We start from the raw sequence: 22,403 nt of genomic DNA on the forward strand, positions 1-22,403 counted from the left end.
AAGGGGCAGTGAGTAAAAGAGACCAGAACAAAGCAGAAGCTATATTCCACTTATTCGAAAATCACCGGCAACTGCTTCTCTTAAGGGCCTGTGGATAAAAGGGAAATTAAGTTAGTATCCTTCAGGAGACTTCCATTTTCCAAGAAAAGAAATCCTTATCAAATTTCAAGAAAGTCTGTAAGCAGGACTAGAGAATCAGTATATTTTATAACTTAACGATACTTTTTCGGCAATTACTAGGTAATTACCAAGCAAAATGCCAGGACCTGTCTGTCCCTCAGGAGTTTGTAATTTATCTGTATGACAGATACTTAGGCAAATAATTACAAATCAACATTTTTGATGCAAATATAGAGCTTTGTGAGAAAAGACTATTGTTCACCATCCCGCCCCCATCCCTTTCACAAGGAGAGAGGAAAAGAGGACACAGGTGATAATCATGTCCGCTTCCTGTCCATGGCACACTCTAGACAGGCCACGGACACAGACCCCTTCTCACCCACAGCACGACAGAGCTCAGGAACACCTGCTGTGCTCTAGGACTCAGGCTGGCTCAGGAAGGCAGGCACTCCTGTCCCCACTTTGCAAATGAAAAACCTGAGACCAAGTGAAATTAAGCAGCTTGTCAAAGATCACGTACTTGGCCTTAGGCCTGTGGTTTTCTCACTGGAGTGTTTTAAAGAATTAAGGAAAGGATGGGATTATGGGAGGGGTGTGAACAAGGGAGTCCCTCCTTGCAGCATCTACCTTCTCTGTGAAATACCAAAGTGACTGCTGATGGGGAAGACAGAGGACTTGGAGAGAAGAGCAGCAGAGGCACATGATCACCAGGGATGAGACCTAGAACAGTGAAGTCAGATCCGACTCCAGGAGATGCCTTGGTCTTTCCCTATCTACTGTGCCACCACCTTAGGGGAAGTCCTTCAACCTTTCTGTATCTTGTTTGCCTGCAGTAAGAGGAGTGCCTATATCAGGAATTACTAAGGATAAATGAGATAACACATTAAAAAAACAGTGACTGGCAGATATGGTGCACTGAATAAACTGAAATGATAATAACCATTATCATCATTATCATATAGCTGCACTGGAGTGGACAGAGAGCAGGTAAATAGCTGCAAAGTGAAGCCAAGTGCTCCACTGAGGCTGGTGACCATAAATAATAAATATCAAGGCAAGGACTTCATAGAGCTCAGGCACATGAATTAATTGTTAAACTGCTACCACAGGAATTTTCTGTGCCTACGCGTTCTTCTTTTTTTTTTTTTTTTTTTGAAACAGGGTCTCACTCTGTCTCCCAGGCTGGAGTGCAGAGGTACAATCTCAGCTCACTGCAACCTCCGCCTCCCAGGTTCAAGCAATCCTCCCACCTCAGCCTCCTAAGTAGCTGAGACTACAGGCATGTGTCACCATGCTTGGCTGATTTTTTAATTTTGGGTAGAGATGAGGTCTCACTACATTGCCCAGGCTAGTCTCGAACTCCTGGGCTCAAGTGATCCCCCTTTGGAAGGCCTTGGCCTTCCAAAGTGCTGGGATTACAGGCATGAGCCATCACATCCAGCCTGCATCATTCTTAGGAAGCCAGAGAGCAGAGCAGAAAAGTGACCAGAATTACTTTTGAATACAACATAACGATGTTAATCTGAAACATGAAAAAAGCCTTTAAATAACCAAATCATTCTCGATCTATAAAAATCTCCCAAAGGGCTCCAGCTGATATCATGTATATTATCTAATTTGCCTAATGTTAGGCAGAGCACTTATGGTTGAGGTATCCTATTCAGTTGAATTCTACCACCCCATATGCACTCTCGGTAAATGCTGCTGAAATGAAGAAGGAAAGGGATCTATTTGTGGTATTTCATGCCACTTGCACTGTTATCCAAGAAAGGAAAGGCACCACAGTGTATCATTCGGCTAAGCTCTGAATGGCATTTCTAGACAGAAAATGACGTATACACTGAGTAGCACGGGGGAGGCTGCTTCACCGCAGCGTGGTCTGGCTGTGCCATTTCATTCGAGAACCCCCGTGTTTGTGCTTTAGGTCTGGTCACTATGTGCTGTGGAGGAATTTCCTAGGTAGGGGTACAGCCTGGCTGTGAGCACTCTCAGAGCTTTGTGGAAGGCCAGGTTGGGGGTACCTCAATATTCACTTATTCCCCTTGAGCGTAGCAGGGCACACCTCTCAGGCTGTGCCTGGTGACTCCCTGAAGGGAGTCAAATGCTAATCTTCTGCTGGGGTGGAAAAGGGACCATCACCTGCTGCAGGGGCAGAGGCGATCTGTGGACATGTAATCAACCATAAATGATTTTCAGCAGCACCTACTGCCGTGTGGTGCTCCTGCTAGGGACAGGGAGTGGGGGTTGCTTCTTGGCTTTCCCCTACTACCATACGACCCCATCGCCATTTCAGTGGGGTTTCTAGAGTCAAACGCTTATGCCCAATTGTCTGCATGGCCCATCCAGTGCAAAGACCCCACCCACCTTCTCCAAAAGGATTCAAATGTCAGCTATAAATTGTTGCCAGATCTATTATTTCATCAGGAATTACAAACTGGTGATTTTCTAATTCTCTAATTCCTCTGCACTTAGAAGCTAGAATTTGTTTATAAGGAAGGATTTTTTCCTCATCAATCATTTGGTTATCCTGGAATGCAGACAACACAGACATCAATAAATGGGTGAGTCTTTCCCTTTATTTACTGAGTGGAGAACTATTGCCCTATGAAACTCCAGTAATGACCAATGCGTTGTTTTGTTTATTGTTTAGTATCATTATATACTGATGGATTTTTATCTGTTTGATGTTTCCATTGATTGTTATCACATCCTTTTTTATTTCTAATGGATACATAATTGTACATATTTATGGGGTACAGTATGATGTTTTAACACATTTATTGTATAACAATCAAATCAGGGTAATCAGCATATCTACTGTGTCAAACATTTACCGGTTCTGTGTGATAAGAGCATTCAAATTCCTCTCTTCTAGCTCTTTTGAAATATACCTTTTTGTGAACTATAGTCACCCAACCGTGCATTAGAATACCAGAACTTACTTCTCCTATCTAACTGGGGCATTGTATCCACTTTCCATCCTCACCTCATCTCCCTTCTCCCAACCATCCCCAGTCTCTTCTAACCTCTATTCTACTAATTCCATGAGACAAACGTTTAAAAATTTCACACCTGAGGGAGACCACGAGGGATTTGCCTTTCTGTGCCTGGCTTTTTCCACTTAACATATGGCCTCCAGGTTCATCTGTGTTGTTGCAAATGACAGGATTTAATTCTTTTTTATGGCTGAATAGTATCCCACTGTGTATCTATATCACATTTTCTTTATCCATTCATCTGCTGAATGGCACTTAGGTTGATTCCATATCTTGGCTATTTGAACAGTGCTGCAATAAATGCAGGCATGCAGTCACCCCTCCGACACTGACTTCATTTCCTTTGGATATATGCTCAGTAGCGGAATGGAAGATCATACTGTGGTTCTATTTTTACGTTTTTTGAGGAACCTCCATACTGTTTAACATAATGGCCGTACTAATTTACATTCCCACCTAATAGTGTGTAAAGGACCCCTTTTCTTCACCTCCTCACCAACATTTCATCTTTTGACTTTTTGATAATAGGCATTCCAACTGGAGAAAGGTGATCTCTCATAGTGGTTTTGATTTGTATTTCCCTGATGATTAGAGATGTTGAACATTTTTTCATACGTCTTTTGGCCATTTGTATGTCCGTTTCGTTTTTTTGGTTGTTTTTTTTTTTGGTGGGCATGTGAGATTATAAGGGCTGATTTTGAGAGATAAATTAAGTTCAGTTTCTCTATAAATTAATCATTATTGTCAAAGGCACACTGATGCAAGACCAGCATATGAGCCCCTGTGTCAGATTAGCAAGGTTTTCTTGAAGCATTAACCAACTCCTTAGTAAAGGTTATAAAGATTATAAAAAGCTTATGAAAGTTATAACTTATGTTCAAGATTAAAATTTTATAGTTTACAAAATTTTGAAAAACAAATTTAATTGGTTTCATGCTATTTTATTAGGACATATTGTTTGGAAAATTAAGGCTTCTTTCTCAAAGAACGAAGGTTTTCACCTTTTTAAAAAAATCCTTGAGTTATTACTTTGGTCAAATGAATAACTTATTTTACAATGATCTGTCATATAAGTGTTTTAAACCTTTGACCTTTCCAAAATCAAATTATAAATTATGTCTTTTTCTGAACTAATTAATCCTTTAAGATACTAGGTTCCCTTAAGTCCAAAAGTGACATAATTTGTCTTATTTGGTATAAAAATTACATAGGAAACACTGTCAAATATGAAATGGTGTTTAGTTTTCTTTAGGCTATATTTACACAAATATTTATTGGTATGTGTTCCAAAATCATGGGAAACTCCTATAATTCTGATATGATTTAGTGTACATTATCAGTAATAATTATAATTGGTATGTTAAATTATTGTGTGCCACAGAGGTAACAAATTTCCTTATGGATTGTATCTTTGACTATGGCTGCCCTAAAACCTTTTGTCATCCACAGACAATTGTTGTCTGTTTTGGTCCTCTTTAGAAGGCGGTTTTATAATCAGCTATAAAACTCTACCAGGTGCTGTTGAATACAAGTTTCTGATAACTTTGGAGATTGTGACATCAGAATAGAAGAAAAACTTTCAGGACTCATGGAGAACTGAAATGCTCAGGAATATCAAGCAGAATGGGAATTAACTACAGACTGAACTAATAAAAGACTGAAGTAATCTTTTTGAGTTTTTGCTTAAAACATTGCTAGTCCTTTGTTTTGTTTTTTCAGAGTCAAGGAAAATTTTTTTTGAGTTATTAACAGCTTTTAATGATTAAGTGTACTCCTATGAACAAAACTTAGAACATATTTCTTTCATTCTACCTGACTCTTCCAGAATTTGGAAACTATTTGTGAGTATTCTTAATACCTAATTTGTTGAGAGTTTTTATCATGAAGGGATGCTGAATTTTGTCAAATGCTTTTTCTGCATCTATAGAAATGATAATATGGTTTTGGTTCTTCATTCCGTTAATGTGATATGTCACATCTATGTTGAACCATGTTTGCATCCCTGGGATGAATTCCACTTGATCATGGTGGAAGATCTTTTAAATGTGCTGTTGAATTTTGTTTGCTAGTATTTTGTGGAAGATTTTTGCATCTAATCTTCATCAGGGATATCTGTCTTTTGAGATTAGTTTTCTTTTGTTGATGGTGTGTCTTTCTCTGATTTTAGTATACCAAAGTAATGCTGGCTTCACAGAATGAGTTTGGAAGTAGTTTGAGAAAAATTGGTACTAGTTCTCTGTTAAATGTTTCAGCAGTGAAGCCCTCAGGTCCTGGGCTTTTCTTTGATGGGAAACTTTTTATTACTGATTCAATTTTCTTATTCGTTTTTGGTCGTTCAGATTTTCTATTTCTTCATGATTCAATCTTGGCAGGTTGTATGTGTCTACACGGTTATCCATGTGTTCTAGGTCACTGAGTTTGTTGGCATATAATTGTTCATAATAGTCTCTTCTGATCTTTTATGTTTCTGTGTTATCAGTTGTAAATTTCTCCTTTTTGATCTCTGATTTTATTGATTTGACATTTATTCATCTTTTCATAATCTAGCTAAAGGTTTGTTAAGCTTTTCAAAACACCAGCTCTTCATTTCATTAATCTTTTGTATGGTTTTTCTAATCTCTATTTATTTCCACTCTGATTTTTATTATTTCCTTCTTTCTACTAACCTTGGTTGAGTCTGTTCTTGTTTTTCTAATTCCTTAAGATGCAGTGTTAGATTGTTTATTTGAAAGCTTTCTTCTTTTTTGATGTAGGCACCATCTTTGGCCAGTGGGAGTCCCTTCTGGTTGGTTCCTGTGTCCTTTGGATAAGGTCCCACTATTCTTTGATCCCGTTCTTTCTGGTTCATATCCAGCCCCAGGCCTAGAATAAAATCACTTCTCCAAGGAGCTCTCATTCCCTTTAGTGGAAAGAAGTGTTTAGAGACTAAAACCCAGAGGCTAGAAGTGCTCTTTGCTACTTGATTCTCATTGTCTCTGAAGGACTTTACAAAGAACAGGCCAACTTACAAAGTTTTTACAGTGGTAAGATTATAAGTGATTTCTGCTTTAACTTTTTTTTAAGTTTGACAACTAAAAAGAAAAAATTTGGATTATAAGCTTCTTAAAAGGAAGAAAGTCATGTCCCTACCCACAATTACATTTACTGAGCACTTACGATGTGCCAAATATTGTACTATGTTCTTTAGACTATAAAATCTTTAAGGCAAGGGATTCTGGTATATATTAGTAACAAACTTCATTATTTTTTATCCAAAATAGGCATATAATACCCTCTTACAAAATACCTGCCAAAGAAGTGGGGAAAGGCATTATGATCCCCCTTCTAAAGTTCATAAAGATGAACTCAGGAACAACCCTGGACGTCTGATTATGGATTGGTATCAAATGTCACCAAAAAATAATTATTAATGTTTTAAGCATAATATCGTAGTTATATAAGAAAATGCTCATTTTTTAGCAATGCATACTAAAGTATGAAGGTCTGAAATGACATGTCTCTGAGATTTTCTTTAAAATAATTCAGCAAATTTAAAAAGCAAGAGATGAAGTAAATGTGTAAAAGTCTTGATAACCACTGAATCCAGGTGATGGATATATGAGGATTCATTTTACAATTCTTTTTACCTTTATGTTTGAAAATGTTTCATAGCAATAATTTTTATTATATTTTGACAAATTATCATTGTATGTATTTATAGGATACAAAGTGTTATGATTTTTAATACAATGTGAAATGATCAAGCTAACATATCCATCACCTGAAATATTTAACATTTTTGTGATAAGAGCATTTGAAATTTGTTCTTTTAGTAATATTGAAATGTACAGCACTCAACTCTTAGCCATATTCACCATGCTGTGCAATAGATCTCAAAAAAAGTCAAACTTACTCCTCCTGTCTGAGGCTTTCTGCCTTTTGACCATCATCTCCCCACTCCACCTACCTCTCAGCCTCTGCTAACCACCATTCTACTCTCTGCTTCTACGAATTCAATTGTTTTGAATCCCACATATAAGTGAGAACATGTGGTATTTGTCTTTCTGTGTTTGGCCTATTTCACTTAGCCTAATGCTCTCCAGTTCCATCCATGTTGTCACAAATAACAGAATTTCTTCCCTTTTTATAGCTGTATAGTATTCCATTGTGTATACATACCACATTTTCTTTATGCATTCATCTGTTGATGGACACAGCAATAAAGTTTAATGGGCTTGGAGAACTGAAATTCTTTTCTCATGGTCATATAGAGGAACAGAGTTAGGATTCAGATCAAGAGTTGACTGAGTCTTCCTGTTCCAACATATTAAGCCTGACCACATGTACCCAGTGTTACCATAAGAGGAAGAAAAGAACACAAGGCCGCGGTGGCTGCTGATATCTGTTCCACATGCCAAGCTGCAGAAAAACTTGTGAAAAATTTAACATGTTCACAGCATATGATTTGGTTAGTGGGAGGTAATGATTCCTTAACTTTGATTTGGTTAGTGGGAGGTAATGATTCCTTAACTTATGTCACTAAAGTCAATCTATCTTACTCCATTTTTGATCACATTATCCAACAATGATTTTAGTCAAATTAGAGCACCTAATGCCCTTGAAAGTTATTTTGAACTTTTTTTTTTTTTTTTTGAGATGGAGTCTGGCTCTGTCACCCAGGCTGGAGTGCAGTGGCGTGATCTCGGCTCACTGCAAGCTCCGCCTTCCAGGTTCACGTCATTCTCCTGCCTTAGCCTCCCGAGTAGCTGGGACTACAGGCACTCGTCACCACGCCCGGCTAAATTTTTTTTATTTTTTTAGTAGAGACGGGGTTTCACTGTGTTAGCCAGGATGATCTCGATCTCCTGACCTCCTGATCCACCTGCCTCGGTCTCCCAAAGTGCTGGGATTACAGGCTTGAGCCACCGCGCCTGGCCAACTTTTTGTGTTTTTTTTTGTTGTTGTTGTTGTTTTTTTTTTTTTTTTGAGACAGGGTCTTGCTCTGTCGCCTAGGCTGGAGTACAGTGGCGTGATCTGCAATCTCCACCTCCCAGGCTCCAGCGATCCTCCCACCTCAGCCTACTGGATAGCTGGGACTAAAGGTGCGCACCACCACACCCAGCTAATTTTTCATATTTTCTGTAAGGATGGGGTTTTGCCATGTTGCTCAGGCTGGTCTTGAATTCTGGGACTCAAGTGATCCGCCCACCTCGGCCTCCCAAAGTGCTGGCATTACAGGAGTGAGCCACTACGCCCGGCCCAAACAGAATATTTTTAATGAAAGCCTAGTTATTACTTAACTATACTGTTCTTACAGAAGCAGAAAATATGATCACCAAAACTTTGTATCAGAAATGATTTACAGGTCATTTAAGTGGACACTGGCTTGAAAACCAGCGCTTCACAATTTCACAGTTATTCTTGTCTCTGCTAAGTAATAATCAGAGAAAACCAGGCTTGCATTCAGTCAGTTATGGTACTCTAAACAGGTAGAGAATAGAAAGAGGGGAAAGAAGTACATCTTTTTTTTTTTTCTAAATCTGGGAGGAAAAACCTAAGGAAGAAGGAAAAAGAAAATATGGAGGAAAAAGTACAGGTGTGGTTTGATCAAATATCTGAAGTTACATTTTCACAATCGATTCTGGTACTTTCACTTATAGAAATAATACCACAGTTAGTATTTGAATTGTTTTCTTAGGAATGATGTTATTAATCTATCAACATAACAATGCTGAGGTCTCTTTGGAGGCTCCCACTAAGCAGGGCTTTGTCCCCTGGTGTCTATATAAGTGGAAAACAAAACCAAAGGAAAAGATGGAGCTAACGCATCTTTATTACCAACACGGACTGTGTTGAAGGACATGACCTGAAGTTGTTTAGAAACTGAAATTCCTCACTAACACCAAGAAGTGGGCAGACACAGCTTCCTTCCCAGACACAGGCTGTGCTGAATTGAGCACCTCCTAGCCCAACTCGGGAGGCCACGCCAAACGTCCAGCACAGAGCTGCAGACGGGAACTCAGGTCTGTGACCAGTGAGCTCCCAAGACCAAGCAGGGCCCAGCCACGCCGAATCCAGCACCCGGTTATCGGGACCAAATGCAGCAATCAGATAAGTCACTCTGCCTCTCCACATTTACCTAGCCCAACTCCCTTCTCACAAAAGAGGCTTGAGGGTTTGTGAAGAGTATTATTCCCCATTAACAAATACGGTGTTATTGTTATCCCCATTTTATTACTGGTATACTTGAGGCCCATGGAGAGGAAGTGATTAGCCCAAAGTCAGAAAACCAGTCATCTGTGAAGCTGGACCTCAAAGTCAGGCCCTCCACAAACCCTACATCTCACGATCTTTCTACACTAACCTTGTACATCCAATAGCATCCCACTGTCATGAAAAGGTTACTATCCCATTAAGTGCCCATTACGAGTACACCTGTGGCAACTCCCACTTCTAGAGCAGCTTCTAGCAGAACAGCACTCCCACCAGTAACTTAAAGAGCCAGATAAAATGTCAAAAAGAGGAGGGGGCACTGGAGAGTGGCCAAGACAGGGAGGACTTGCAAGATTCCAGAGAGAAGGGAAGCTCGCTGAGAGGAGCACAGCTGCCTGCAGCGCCATTTCACCCTGGGAGTGGTGAAGATTCTCAACAGGGAGAGAACCACGGCCTGGGGCAGAGAAGCCGGCAGAGCGCTCCAGGCAGTCTCATGGGGCCAGGAGAGCCATGGCTGGAGCTGGAGCCACCAAGTGAGGCAGACCCTGACAGGATGAGCCAGGAGTAGTGAGAGTGAACCCGGAGCAGCAGGCTGCCAGGTCCATCCAAGACTGCCTCAAAAGCAGAGTTGCCATTCAACTCTAAAAAGTGGCACCAGATGGCCTTTGCACACTAACAATGAGAATGAGATGCATAAGCTGTAAAAGGGGCTTCTTGAAAAACCCATCAGAGAGCTGAGGATGCAAAGGAACAGGCATGAACTAAATTCCAGGAAGCAGCAAGCTCTTCCTGGGAGACAGGGCCCAACAGCTGCTTTGTCCCTGGCAGAGCAGCAAGAGAAGGGAGAATTGGGCAGAGAACTGGGGAAGGAGAAAAGGGCTGAACTTGGAAGATACTTTCATCGCCTGCATGTAGGTGGGTGCAACAGAGTAGAATCCCACGGGCAAATCTACACGCATTCACCAACGCCTCCTGCAGGCTTTTGCAGAGGGCACAGTGCAGTACACTGAGGCTGAGGGCAGGCAGGACAGCTAGGAGGACAGTCCCAGGCACTCAGGACCTCCCCTAGATGCCTGGCAGCGGCCACAGAAATCCAGGCAGGGCAGAGAGCTGGCAGATGCCCTGAGGGGCACTATGCTTTCTCCAAGTGCAAAGCAGAGGCTTGCTGAGCCTTGGTAGACAAGAGAACAACCGAGATTCCTCCTCCAAGACCATGGCTGCCAAAGGTTAGGGCCAAGCAGCAAAGCTTGAAGAAATCCCTCCAAGGCCTCAGGACCCTTCACTGAGTGCAGGGCAGTACCCTGTGGAAGGCTGGGGGCAGGACCAAGAGACAACTCCCAAAATGCAGAAAGCCAGAGATAGGGCTGGAGATCAAAGAAAACTCCCCCAAACCCACAAATCCAGCATCCAGGCTCAAAGCACAAAGATGGAAAGCTGGTGACTGCTGCAAACCAAACTCCAGTCTTTTCTGTGCTCAGACCCCAAGCTAACAGAAGGTCAAATCCTAACCACACCTTCAGAAGCTAAAAATGAAATGACCCCAAGGAGAGCTAGGACCAAGGCTATACCCAGCTCAACTGCAGATCAGATTGGCAATGCCCCATCCCCCTGGTGGCAAGCCTTTTGAGGAGGGTAAATATTTACTTTACGCTTTTTAATACAAGTCCCAAAGAGGAAATAGTACAATATTTGAAGAGGGTTATGTTAAAAATGCATATTATAATCTCCAGAGCAAGCACTTTTTAATTAGAGGTATGGCTTAAAAAGCCAATAGAAGCTGGATGTGGTGGCTCACACCTGTGTTCCCAGCACTTCTGGAGGCTGAGGCAGAAGGATTGCTTCAGGCCAGGAGTTCAAGGCCAACCTGGGCAACATAGCAAGAACTCCATCTCTACAAAAAAAAAAAAAAATGTAAAAATTAACCAGGCACGGTGGTGTACACCTGTATTCCCAACTATTCAGGAGGCTGAGGTGGAAGGGTTGCTTGAGCCCAGGAGTGCAAGGCTGCAGTGAGCTATGATTACACTACAAAAAAAAAAAAAAATGTAAAAATTAACCAGGCATGGTGGTGTGCATGTGTATTCCCAACTATTCAGCAGGCTGAGGTGGAAGGGTTGCTTGAGCCCAGGAGTGCAAGGCCGCAGTGAGCTATGATTACGGGCCACTCACTGCACTCCAGCCTGGGAAACAGAGTGAGATCCTGTCTCAAAAAAACAAAAAAGCCAACAGAAAAGACAAAGTAGAATACAAGCATGATATCGTAAAATATCTGTTTGGTCTTTGACTACATTGCCTGGCATACAACTCTTTAAATTCTTAGACTCTCCAAAGTGATGTATTTTTGTGCACTGAGTTGACCGAAGGCTGGCAGTCCCCAGGCAACTTCAGGATAAGGCTGGTCACCAGAAAGACCAAGGCATGATTAGAGCCCCACCACTGGGGACGGGAGAGAGACTGAAAGTTGAGTTGATCAGCAGCCAGTGGTCTAATGAGTCATGGCTATGTCATGAAGCCTCCATAAAAACCCAAAAAGACAGGGTTTGGAGAGCTTGCAAATAACAGCTAAGGGCTCCTGGAGGGTGGTGCACCTGGAAAGTCGTGACAGCTCTGAGCTCCTTCCCCCACACCTCGCCCTAGGCATCTCTTCAACTGTATCCTTTGTAATATCCTTTACAATAAACCAGTAAACCTAAGTGTTTCCTTCAGTTTTGAGAGTTGCTCTAGCAAATTACTCAAACCCAAGGAGGAGGCGGTGGAATCTGATTCACAGACAGTCAATCAGAAACAAAGGTCATAACCTGGGGCTCTCTAAGGGTATCTGAAAGGGTGGCAGGGAACCGTCTCATGGGACTGGACTCTCAATCTGTGGGATCCGACACTATCTTCAGATAGACGGTATCAGAAGTGAATTAGAGGACACCCAGCTGGTATCTGTTGGAAAACTGACTGACTGGTTATTAAGGGGAAGAAATCCTTACACACATTTTGGTAACCAGAGGTCACAGAAATGTTCTGTGTTGGTTGTCGTGCTGAGAGAACAGAAAAAACACTTTGAGTGTGTTTTTCCACAGGACAAAATATATTTTATTCTCCCAAATAAAGGCATAAAAGGAGAAAAAAGAAGAGAAGAAAACAGATATGACAAACAGAAAACAAATACCAAGATGGTAGACTTGAACCCATCCACACAAAACTCGATAAAAAACCCAAGATCCAACTATATATACTTTATACTCTCAGGAACAAACTTTTTAAAAAAATATGTATTTTTTATTTGCATAGGTTTTTGGGGAACAGGTGGTGTTTGGTTACATAAATCAGTTCTTTAGTGGTGATTTCTGAGATGTTGGCGCACCCATCACCCTAGCAATATACACTGTACCCAATTTGTAGTATTTTATCCCTCACCCCCCTCCCACCCTTTCCCCAGAGTCCCCAAAGTCCGTTGTATCATTCTTATGCCTTGCATCCTTATAGCTTAGATCCCACTTACGAGTGAGAACATAAGATGTTTGGTTTTCAGGAAACAACCTTTAAATATGAAGACACAGACTGAAAATAAAAGGATGGGGGGAAAAGATATACCACACGAACACAAGTAATAAGCATAATAAACCTAGTGTGGCAACATTAATATCAGACAAAGGGGATTTCAGTGTAAGCAAAGGGATGAATGGACACATTTCATAATGAAAAAGGCAATTCATCAAGGAGATACAATACTAAATTTGTATGTACTTAATAGCAGAGCTTTACAATACATGAAGTAAAACCTGATAGAACTAAAGAACAGAAAGATTCATGATTTTTTTAAAGTTGGAGGCTTTAACACCCCTTTGTTAAAATAAATAAAAGAGGCCAAGCACGGTGGCTCTCATCTGTAATCCCAGCACTTTGGGAGGCCAAGGCAGGAGGATTGCTTGAACCCAGGAGTTCGAGACCAGTCTGGGCAATACGGTGAGCCCTGTTTCTACAAAAAATAAGAAAATTAGGTGGGGGTGGTAGTACGTGCCCATGGGCCCAACTACTCAGGAGGCTGAGGCTGGAAAATCACTTGAGCCCAGGAAGCAGAGACTGCAGTAAGCCACGATCGTGCCACTGCACTCCAGCCTGAGCAACAGAGAGAGACCCTGTCTCAAAAATAAATAAATGAAATTTAAAAACTTTTTAAATAAAAGAATAGACAATAATGATATGGAAGATTTAAACAAACTATTAAATAACTTCTTCAACTGACATTTATACAACACTATACCCCTCAACTGCAGAATATAAGTTCCTTTCAAGTACTCATGGAAAATCCACCAAGATAGACCAAATGCCACACCATAAAACACATCTCAATACATTTTAAAAGACTGAAATCACACAGAATATGTTCTGACCATTACAATATTAAAACAGAAATCAATAACAATACCATTTCCACAATGGCTACAAGTACCTGAAAAGTAAGCAATACACACACACGTCAAAAATAAAAACAAAAGTGAAATGTTAAAAATATTTCCAGGCCAGGCGCGGTGGCTCACACTTGTAATCCCAGCACTTTGGGAGGCTGACGCGGGCGGATCACGAGGTGAGGAGATTGAGACCATCCTGGCTAACACGGTGAAACCCCGTCTCTACTAAAAATACAAAAAATTAGCCAGGCGTGGTGGCGGGCACCTGTAGTCCCAGCTACTCGGAGAGGCTGAGGCAGGAGAATGGCGTGAACCCAGGAGGCGGAGCTTGCAGTGAGCCAAGATCGTGCCACTGCACTCCAGCCTGGGTGACACAGTAAGACTCTGTCTCAAAAAAAAAAAAAAAAAATATTTCCAACTGAATGGTAATAAAGATACAACAGGTCAATATTTGTGAGATGTACCTGAAACAGTGCTTAGAGGGAAATTTATAGCTTTAAATGTTCATATTAGAAAAAAACAAAGGTCCCAAACCAATAGCTAAGTCTGCATTGTAGAAGCTAGAAAAAGACATAAAATTAAATATAAAGTAAAAAGAAAATAATTAATGAAATAGGAAACAGGAAACAAGAAAGAAAATCAACAAAGTCAATGGTTCCTTGAAAACAAATGATAAACCCCCAGGAGAGAAACACAGATCATCTATATCAGGAATAAAAAGGAGGCAGATCCTACACTCATTAAGAGGATAATAAGGGAATAGTATAAACAACCATATGCCAATACGTTTGACAAATGTGGTGAAATAGACAAACTCCTTGGGGGTAAAATGACACAAGAAAAAACTGACAATCTTAATAGTCCTGTATTTATTAAAGAAGTTGAATTTGTAATCCAAACTCCCACAAAAATTTCCATGCCAGATGCCTTCACTTGTAAGTTCTATCAAACATTTAAAGAAGAAATAATATCAATCTTATACAAACTCTTTCAGAAAACAAAGGAGTGAATACTTCCCAACTTGTGTTATGAAGCCAGCACAACCCTGACACCAAAACCTAACAAATAACTAAAAGAATAAACTTAGACAGTAAAAGCAGTGTGGAGTCTTCAGCAGTCTCACAGAACTAAAGAGATAAACAGCAGCGTTCAGGATCCACTGAGGAAGAGAGACCCCCCAAAAATACCATGAGTTCTCAGCTGGCACCCCCAAAGCACTATACAATAAGAGTACACTGAAGCCTTTTAAAAACTGCAATTTGTATATCTTTATTAAAGAAGTTGATATACAAATGGAAATCTGATATACAAATGGAAATCCAGGCAGTTTCTAAGAAGTGGGGGGGTTACTGGCCGGGCACAGTGGCTCATGCCTGTAATCTCAGCACTTTGGGAGACCGAGGCGGGCGGATCACGCGGTCAGGAGATCGAGACCATCCTGGCTAACACGGTGAAACCCTGTCTCTACTAAAAAAAAAAAAAAAAAAAAAAAAAAAAAAAAACATGCTAAGTGAAATAAGTCAGACACAAAAGAACAAATATTGTATGACTCCACTTATATGAGGTACCTAAAATAGGCAAATTCATCGAGACAAAAAGTAGAATGATGGTTGCCAGGAGGATCAGAGGAGTGAAAATGAGAATTATTGTGTAATGGGTACACAGCTTCTGTTTAGAGTGACGAAAACGTTCTAGAAATGGAGGGTGGTGATGGTTGCATCACACTGGGAATGTATGTACTCAATACCACTGAATTGTATGCTTATAACAGTTAAAATTGTACATTTTATATTATGTATATCTTACCACAGTTTTCAAAATCAATGTAAAAATAATTTTAAATCGGCCGGGTGTGGTGGCTCATGCCTGTAATCTCCGCACTTTGGGAGGCCAAGGCAGGTGGATCACCTGAGGTCAGGAGTTTGAGACCAGCCTGGCCAACATGGTGAAACCCCGTCTCTACTAAAAATACAAAAATTAGCTGGGCGCTGTGGCAGGTGCCTATAATCCCAGCTACTCAAGAGGCTCAGACGAAGAATCGCTTGAAGCCAGGGAGCAGAGGTTGCAGTAAGCCGAGATCATGCCGCTTCACTCCAGCCTGGGCAAAAGAGCGAAAGTCCGTCTCAAGAAAAAAATTAATTAATTAATAACAATAATTTAAAATAAAACAGTATCACTTACAAGCTCAAAAAAAGGAAAATACTTACGTAGAAATCTAACAAAATATGTACATGATCAATCGTTGAGGCATGGTATGTGTCAGATGTGGTGTAAGGTCCTGGAGCTTAACATAAAACGGAATGAATTAATGGCAACCTGGATGGGACTGGAGACTATCATTCCAAGTGAGGTAACTCAGGAATGTAAAATCAAACATCGTATGTTCTCACTCCTAAGTGGGAGCTAAGCTATGAGGCTGCAAAGGCACAAGAATGATACAATGGACTTTGGGGACTCGGGGGGAAAGGGTGGGAACGGGTGAAGGATAAAAGGCTACAAACTGGGTTCAGTGTATACTGCTCAGGTCTCAGAAATCACCACTAAAGAACTTACTCAGGTAACCAAATACCACCTGTTCCCCAACAACCTATGGAAATAAATTTTTTTTTAATTTTAAAAAAAGGTCCTGGAGCTTTAGAGATGCTTGGCTATGACCAAAGAGGCCACAGTCTAATTAGCACAGTTATAATTTATGAATTAGGGTGAAAGGATTTGATGCTCGATTGGACACAGAAACTGAAGGAGGTGGAGACAAGACTGGCACTGAGGGTGACGGCTTTGGGGACCGGGTGGAGGAGAGGCACTGGCCGAGACAGAAGCCCAAGGTCACAGGAAGGGGAGGGCGAGCTCGTCGGAAGATAGCAGCTCCAGTAGGTTGAGTCTAAAGCACCGGAGGGTGGAGACACCCAAACTAGGGTAACTAGGAAAGTATACTGGGCACAAGCGGACCCCTGAGTACCATGAACATCAGCGGAGATAACACTCCCAGGTAGTATGTGAAGGTGACAAAGAAAAACAGAGGGCCCAAGGACGGCATCCTGGGGAACATGGGGGTGAGGGGCAGTGAGAAACACATCTGCAAAAGAATGCCAGAGGTTCGAGATGAGACTCGAGAGGCCAAAAGGTGAGATCTTCTGGAAAGAAAAGAAACGGGGGTGGATATGAGAGAAACATCTGTTGGGATCACCACACGTGGGAGTTAAGTGGTCATTTGTGACCTTCGAAAAAACTTTCATCCATGCAAGAACCCAGCAGCAACAAATTAAAAATGGGACAGGAGCAGACAAAGCGATGGCTTGTCTCCTAGGGAACACCTGGTGTTTCAGGCGCACGCAGACAGCAGTCTGGAAGTCCAGTGCTGCATTACAGGCTCACCTGCATTGCCTTACTTAATATTTACATTTATCCAGTGAGTCAAATATTATCATTAGCCCCACTGTAGGGAAGAGAAAAGTGAGAATCAGCGATATTATAAATCTTTTCAAAGGCCACACTGCTAGTAAGTGAGGCTGAGATTTTAACCCCAGGCTTCTTGAATCTATTGCTCTTTCTACCATATTAAGCAACTTCCTCGGCATTTTTGTGCCCATTTGGGAATCTAAGGCTTGGAAAGGTCATGTTACTTTCTTGGGGTTATTAAGGTAATAAGCAGCTAAATTATATTCAAACTCAATACTGGCCAGGCGTGGTGGCTCACACCTGTAATCACACTTTGGGAGGCCAAGGCAGGCAGATCACCTGAGGTCAGGAGTTTGAGACCAGCCTGGCCAACGTGGTGAAACCCCGTCTCTACTAAAAAATACAAAAATTACCCGGGTGTGGTGGTGGGCGCCTGTAATCCCAGCTAACTCAGGAGGCTGAGGCAGGAGAATCACTTGAACCTGGGAGGCAGAAGTTGCAGGGAGCCGAGATTGAGCCATTGCACTCCAGCCTGGGCAACAAGAGCGAAACTCAGTCTCAAAAAAAAAACACCTCAATGCTATATGTTCACGCTTTTTGCTTTCTTCAGTTTGTCACTTTGCCCACCGAGATTGCCCCAAAATGTAACTGATATCCTGAAACCACCACTCCAACATGTCCAGCAAGTTAAGCATCTTATAGAGTAAGAGAAATCAACTCAGCTTTTCTTCACTCTGCATATACATCCAGATAGCATAATGGTCTACCTAGAAAGGCTGAAAAAGTCACATGCCACCACTATAAATACTAATGATATGACAAACCAGGAGATATGGAACAAGATCTGTCATGTAACAAGAAGACAAGGCATTTCCTTAACAGAGTGTGGATTAACTTAGATAAATTTGCAGTGAGCCACATTAACTGCCTCCCATCAATAATTCTTTATATTTGGTAGTCACTTAATTTTCAGAGTGACCAGTTGGAGGCCCTGATGAACAATCATTCAAGTACACCAAAAGACTGAATATCTTTCCTTGTTCCTTTCAGGTTTATAAACATGTTCTACCAAAATGAAAGGTAATTGTGTTAAACCATCAGCTCACTATAAAAACATCTATTTCAAGCACTGCCTAGAAAAATTTTTAACATCTCTAGAGATCTTAACATAATGCCCAGAAGAAGAAATTATATTAAGAAGAAAAACTTGTACTACCCAGAGCAATCTACAAGTTCAAATTACTTTCTTGGGGCTATTCGTGTAATAAATTGCTAGATTATATTCAAACTCAAAGCTTTAAGTTCAAACTTTCTGCTTTTTTCATTTTGTCACACTGCCCACCCAGACTGCCCCAAAATGAAAAAATGCAAAGAAAACACAGATATCCTAGAAATAATCCCTATTAAAATACCAATGATGTTTTTAACAGAAATAGAAAAACAAATCCTAAAATTCATATGGAACCTTAAAAATCCTCAAATAGCTAAGGCAATCCTGAGCAAAACATAACAAAGCAGGAGGCATCACATTACCTGACTTCAAAATATACCACAAAGCTATAGTAACCAAAACAGCATGGTACTGGCATAAAAACAGACTTGTAGACCAATTAAAAAAAAAAAAAAGAACCCAGATATAAACCCATGCTTTTACAGCCAAATAATTTTCATCAAAGTTGTCAAGAGCATTCACTGGGAAAAGACAATCTCTTCAATAAATGGTGCTGGGAAAACTGGATATAAGTATGCAGAAGAATGAAACTAGACCTCTATGTGCCACTATATACAAAAATTGACTCAAAAGGGATTAAAGACTTAAATGTAAAAACCAAAACTACAAATCTAATAGAAGAAAAACACAGGGAAAACACTTCAGGTCATTGTCTAGGCAAAGATTTTATGGATAAGGACTTGAAAGCACCGGCCAATAAAAACAGAAATAGATAAATGAGATTATATCAAACTAAAAAACCTCTGCACAGCAAAGGAAACAACACAGTGAACACACAGTCTGCAGAATGAGAGAAAATAATTGCAAACTATTCATCCAACAAGGGACTGATATCCAGAATATAAAGGAACTCAACTCAACAGCAAAAAATCATCATCATCATCATCATCATCATCATCATCATCCCATTAAAAACTAGGCAAAAGACGTGAATAGACATTTCTCAAAAGAAGACATGCAAAATGGCCAACAGGTATATGAAACAATGCTCATCACTAATCATCAGGGAAATGCAAATCAAAACCACAATGAGAGATCATCTCACCCCAGCAAGAATGGCTGTGATCAAAAAGACAAAGGATAACAAATGCAGGAGGGTGCAGAGAAAGGAGAACTCTTCTGTGCTGTTGATAGGAATGTAAATTAGTACCGCTATGATGGAAAACAGTTTGAAGGTTCCTCAAAGAACTAAAAATAGAACTATCATATGATCCAGCAATCCTACTGCTGGGATTTCCAAAGGAAAAGAAATCAGGATGTCAAAGAGATACCTACACTCCCATGTCTACCACAGCACTAAGTCACAATAGCCAAGATAAGGAATCAACCCAAGTGTCCATCAATAGAGGACTAGATAAGGAAAATGTGCTATATATACACAGTGAAATGTGATTCAGCCATAAAAAAGGAATGAAATTCTGTGATTCACTACAACATGGTTGAACCTAATGTCCTAAAGGGCATTATGTTAAGTAAAATAAGCCAGGCACAGAAAGGCAAATACCACATGTTCTCTCTCATATGTGGAAGCTAAACAAGTTGATCTCATAAGGAGAGAGTAGAGGCTGGGCAGGTTTGGGGGAAGGAAGGATAGGGAGAGGTTGGTCAACAGACACAAAATTACAGCTAGACAGGAAGAATAAATTCTAGTGTCCTATAGCACTGTAGGGTGACTAAAAGTAACAACAATTTTTTGTGTATATTCAGTTGGCTAGAAGAGAGGATTCTGAATGTTCCCAACACAAAGAAATGATAAATGTTTGAAGATGGATTTGCAAAGTGCCCTGAATTGGGGCGGGAGCGGTGGCTCACGCCTGTAATCCCAGCACTTTGGGAGGCCAAGGCGGGCGGATCACGAGGTGAGGAGATTGAGACCATCCTGGCTAACACGGTGAAACCCCGTCTCTACTAAAAATACAAAAAATTAGCCAGGCGAGGTGGCGGGCGCCTGTAGTCCCAGCTACTCGGGAGGCTGAGGCAGGAGAATGGCGTGAATCCCGGGGGGCAGAGCCTGCAGTGAGCCGAGATCACGCCACTGCACTCCAGCCTGGGCGACAGTGAGACTCTGTCTCAAAAAAAAAAAAAAAAAAAAAGTACCCTGAATTGATCATTACACATCATATACATGTGTCAAAACATTACACAGTACCATATAAACATATACAATTATTGTATCAATTAAAAGTACTAAAATAAAAAATTTTTAAGTTTTAAAAAAATAAAGATAATAAATTATTAGAACCTGCACATCTAACTATGAAGTGATGGTTAGATAAACTATGGCATAGCAGCATAATGCAAATTTATGCAATCATTAAAAATGACATTTATAAAGACTGCAACAATATGGAAAATGTTATGTCACATGGAAAATCAGGATACAGAATTATATTTACAAAATAAATTCAATTTAAGGAATTAACCCGCCTGGGCACGGTGGCTCAAACCTGTAATCCCAGAACTTTGGGAGGCTGAGTGGGGAGGATCATGAGGTCAGGAGCTCAAGACCAGCCTGGCCAACATTGTGAAACCCCATCTCTACTAAAAATATGAAAATTAGCTGGACACGGTGGCACATGCCAGTAGTCCCAGCTACTCCAGAGACTGAGGCAAGAGAATCACTTGAACCCAGGAGGCAGAGGTTGCAGTGAGCCGAGATCATACCTCTCCACCAGAGCCTGGGCTAAAAAGCGAGACTTTGTCTCAAAAAAAAAAAAAAAAAAAAAAAAAAAGAATGAAAAGGAAGAAAGCAATTAACCCAATTTTTAAGATAACAGAAAACAATACAAAAGAAATACACTAAAAATGTTAACAGGGCTTGTCTATATAGGATTATGCATAATTTTTTCCTGTTTAGGTTTTCCAAGATTTCTAAAAGAAGCATACATTACTTGTATAATAAAAACTATATATATGTAGATAGCTAGATATAGATATAGATATATAGGTTTTTGTTTTGTTTGTTGTTGTTGTTGTTGAGATGGAGTCTCACTCTTGTTGCCCAGGCTGGAGTGCAATGGTGCGATCTCAGCTCACTGCAACCTCCGCCTCCCAGGTTCAAGCTTCTCCTACCTCAGCCTCCTGAGCAGCTGGGATTACAGGCACCCACCACCACACCCAGCTAATTTTTATACTTTTAGTAAAGACGGGATTTTGCAATGTTGGCCAGGCTGGTCTCGAACTCCTGACCTCAGGTGATCCGTCCGCCTCAGCCTTCCAAAGTGCTGGGATTACAGGCGTGAGCCACCGCGCCCAGCCATAAAAACTATATTTTAAATGCTCAAAATTGAATTTTCAAAAAGGTTTTACAAAGAAAAATCAGGGTTTGTTTATAAATGCCCCATGAGTGAAGAACATAGTATCATAAAATGTCAATGGTGTAAGAAAACTTTGAAGTTCCTTCATTTCCACAAAGGTGGAAGTTTAAAGTAAGGGCATTTATAGCCCTTCCAGTGTAACACAGATGTTTTACAAACAACAGCTGCATTGATAACTGACATTTAATGAAGTCTTACTACATGCCAAGCACTAGTCCAAGCACTTTACATATACCTTATTAAATGATTCCCAAAACCTTACCAAAAAGTGCCACTGTTTACAGATAAGGGAAATTGAAGCTTAGAAAGATCTCACCCCCATTCAGTTCAGCGTGCCTTCTACTTCTCCACCACAATCTCTCATGTGTAATATGCTCAGTCATCTCCCTTTATTCTAAAACTATTTCATATTTCACTTCATATTCATTTGACAAACAAATATTGAATATCCACCCTCTATAAGGAAGAGGCCTATCTTAAATCGCTCAACTGGAGTCCCACGTCTTCAAGCACAATAGCAAAATCTCATAATTCCTTTGTCTGCCTAGTGGAGTCTCAATTGATACATTTTAGGAAATAATTTGAGAAAGGCAATGTGAAATTAAATCAGTTCCACAGCTCGGCATGGTGGCTCATGCCTATAATCCCAGCACTTTGGGAGGCCGAGGCAGGCGGATCACTTGAGGTCAGGAGTTCAACACTAGCCCAGCCAACATGGTGAAACCCCGTCTCTACTAAAAATACA

General features: G+C 40.7%; 1 protein-coding gene across 9 annotated transcripts in view; it reads right to left on the reverse strand.

The window, feature by feature from the left end:
- Positions 1-22,403, reverse strand: part of TRAPPC9 (trafficking protein particle complex subunit 9) — a 729,895-nt gene that overhangs the window by 576,778 nt on the left and 130,714 nt on the right. The gene's annotated exons all lie outside the window — the stretch shown is intronic.

This window comes from Symphalangus syndactylus, chromosome 7, assembly GCF_028878055.3.
Source record: "Symphalangus syndactylus isolate Jambi chromosome 7, NHGRI_mSymSyn1-v2.1_pri, whole genome shotgun sequence".
Taxonomy (NCBI): Eukaryota; Metazoa; Chordata; class Mammalia; order Primates; family Hylobatidae; genus Symphalangus; species Symphalangus syndactylus.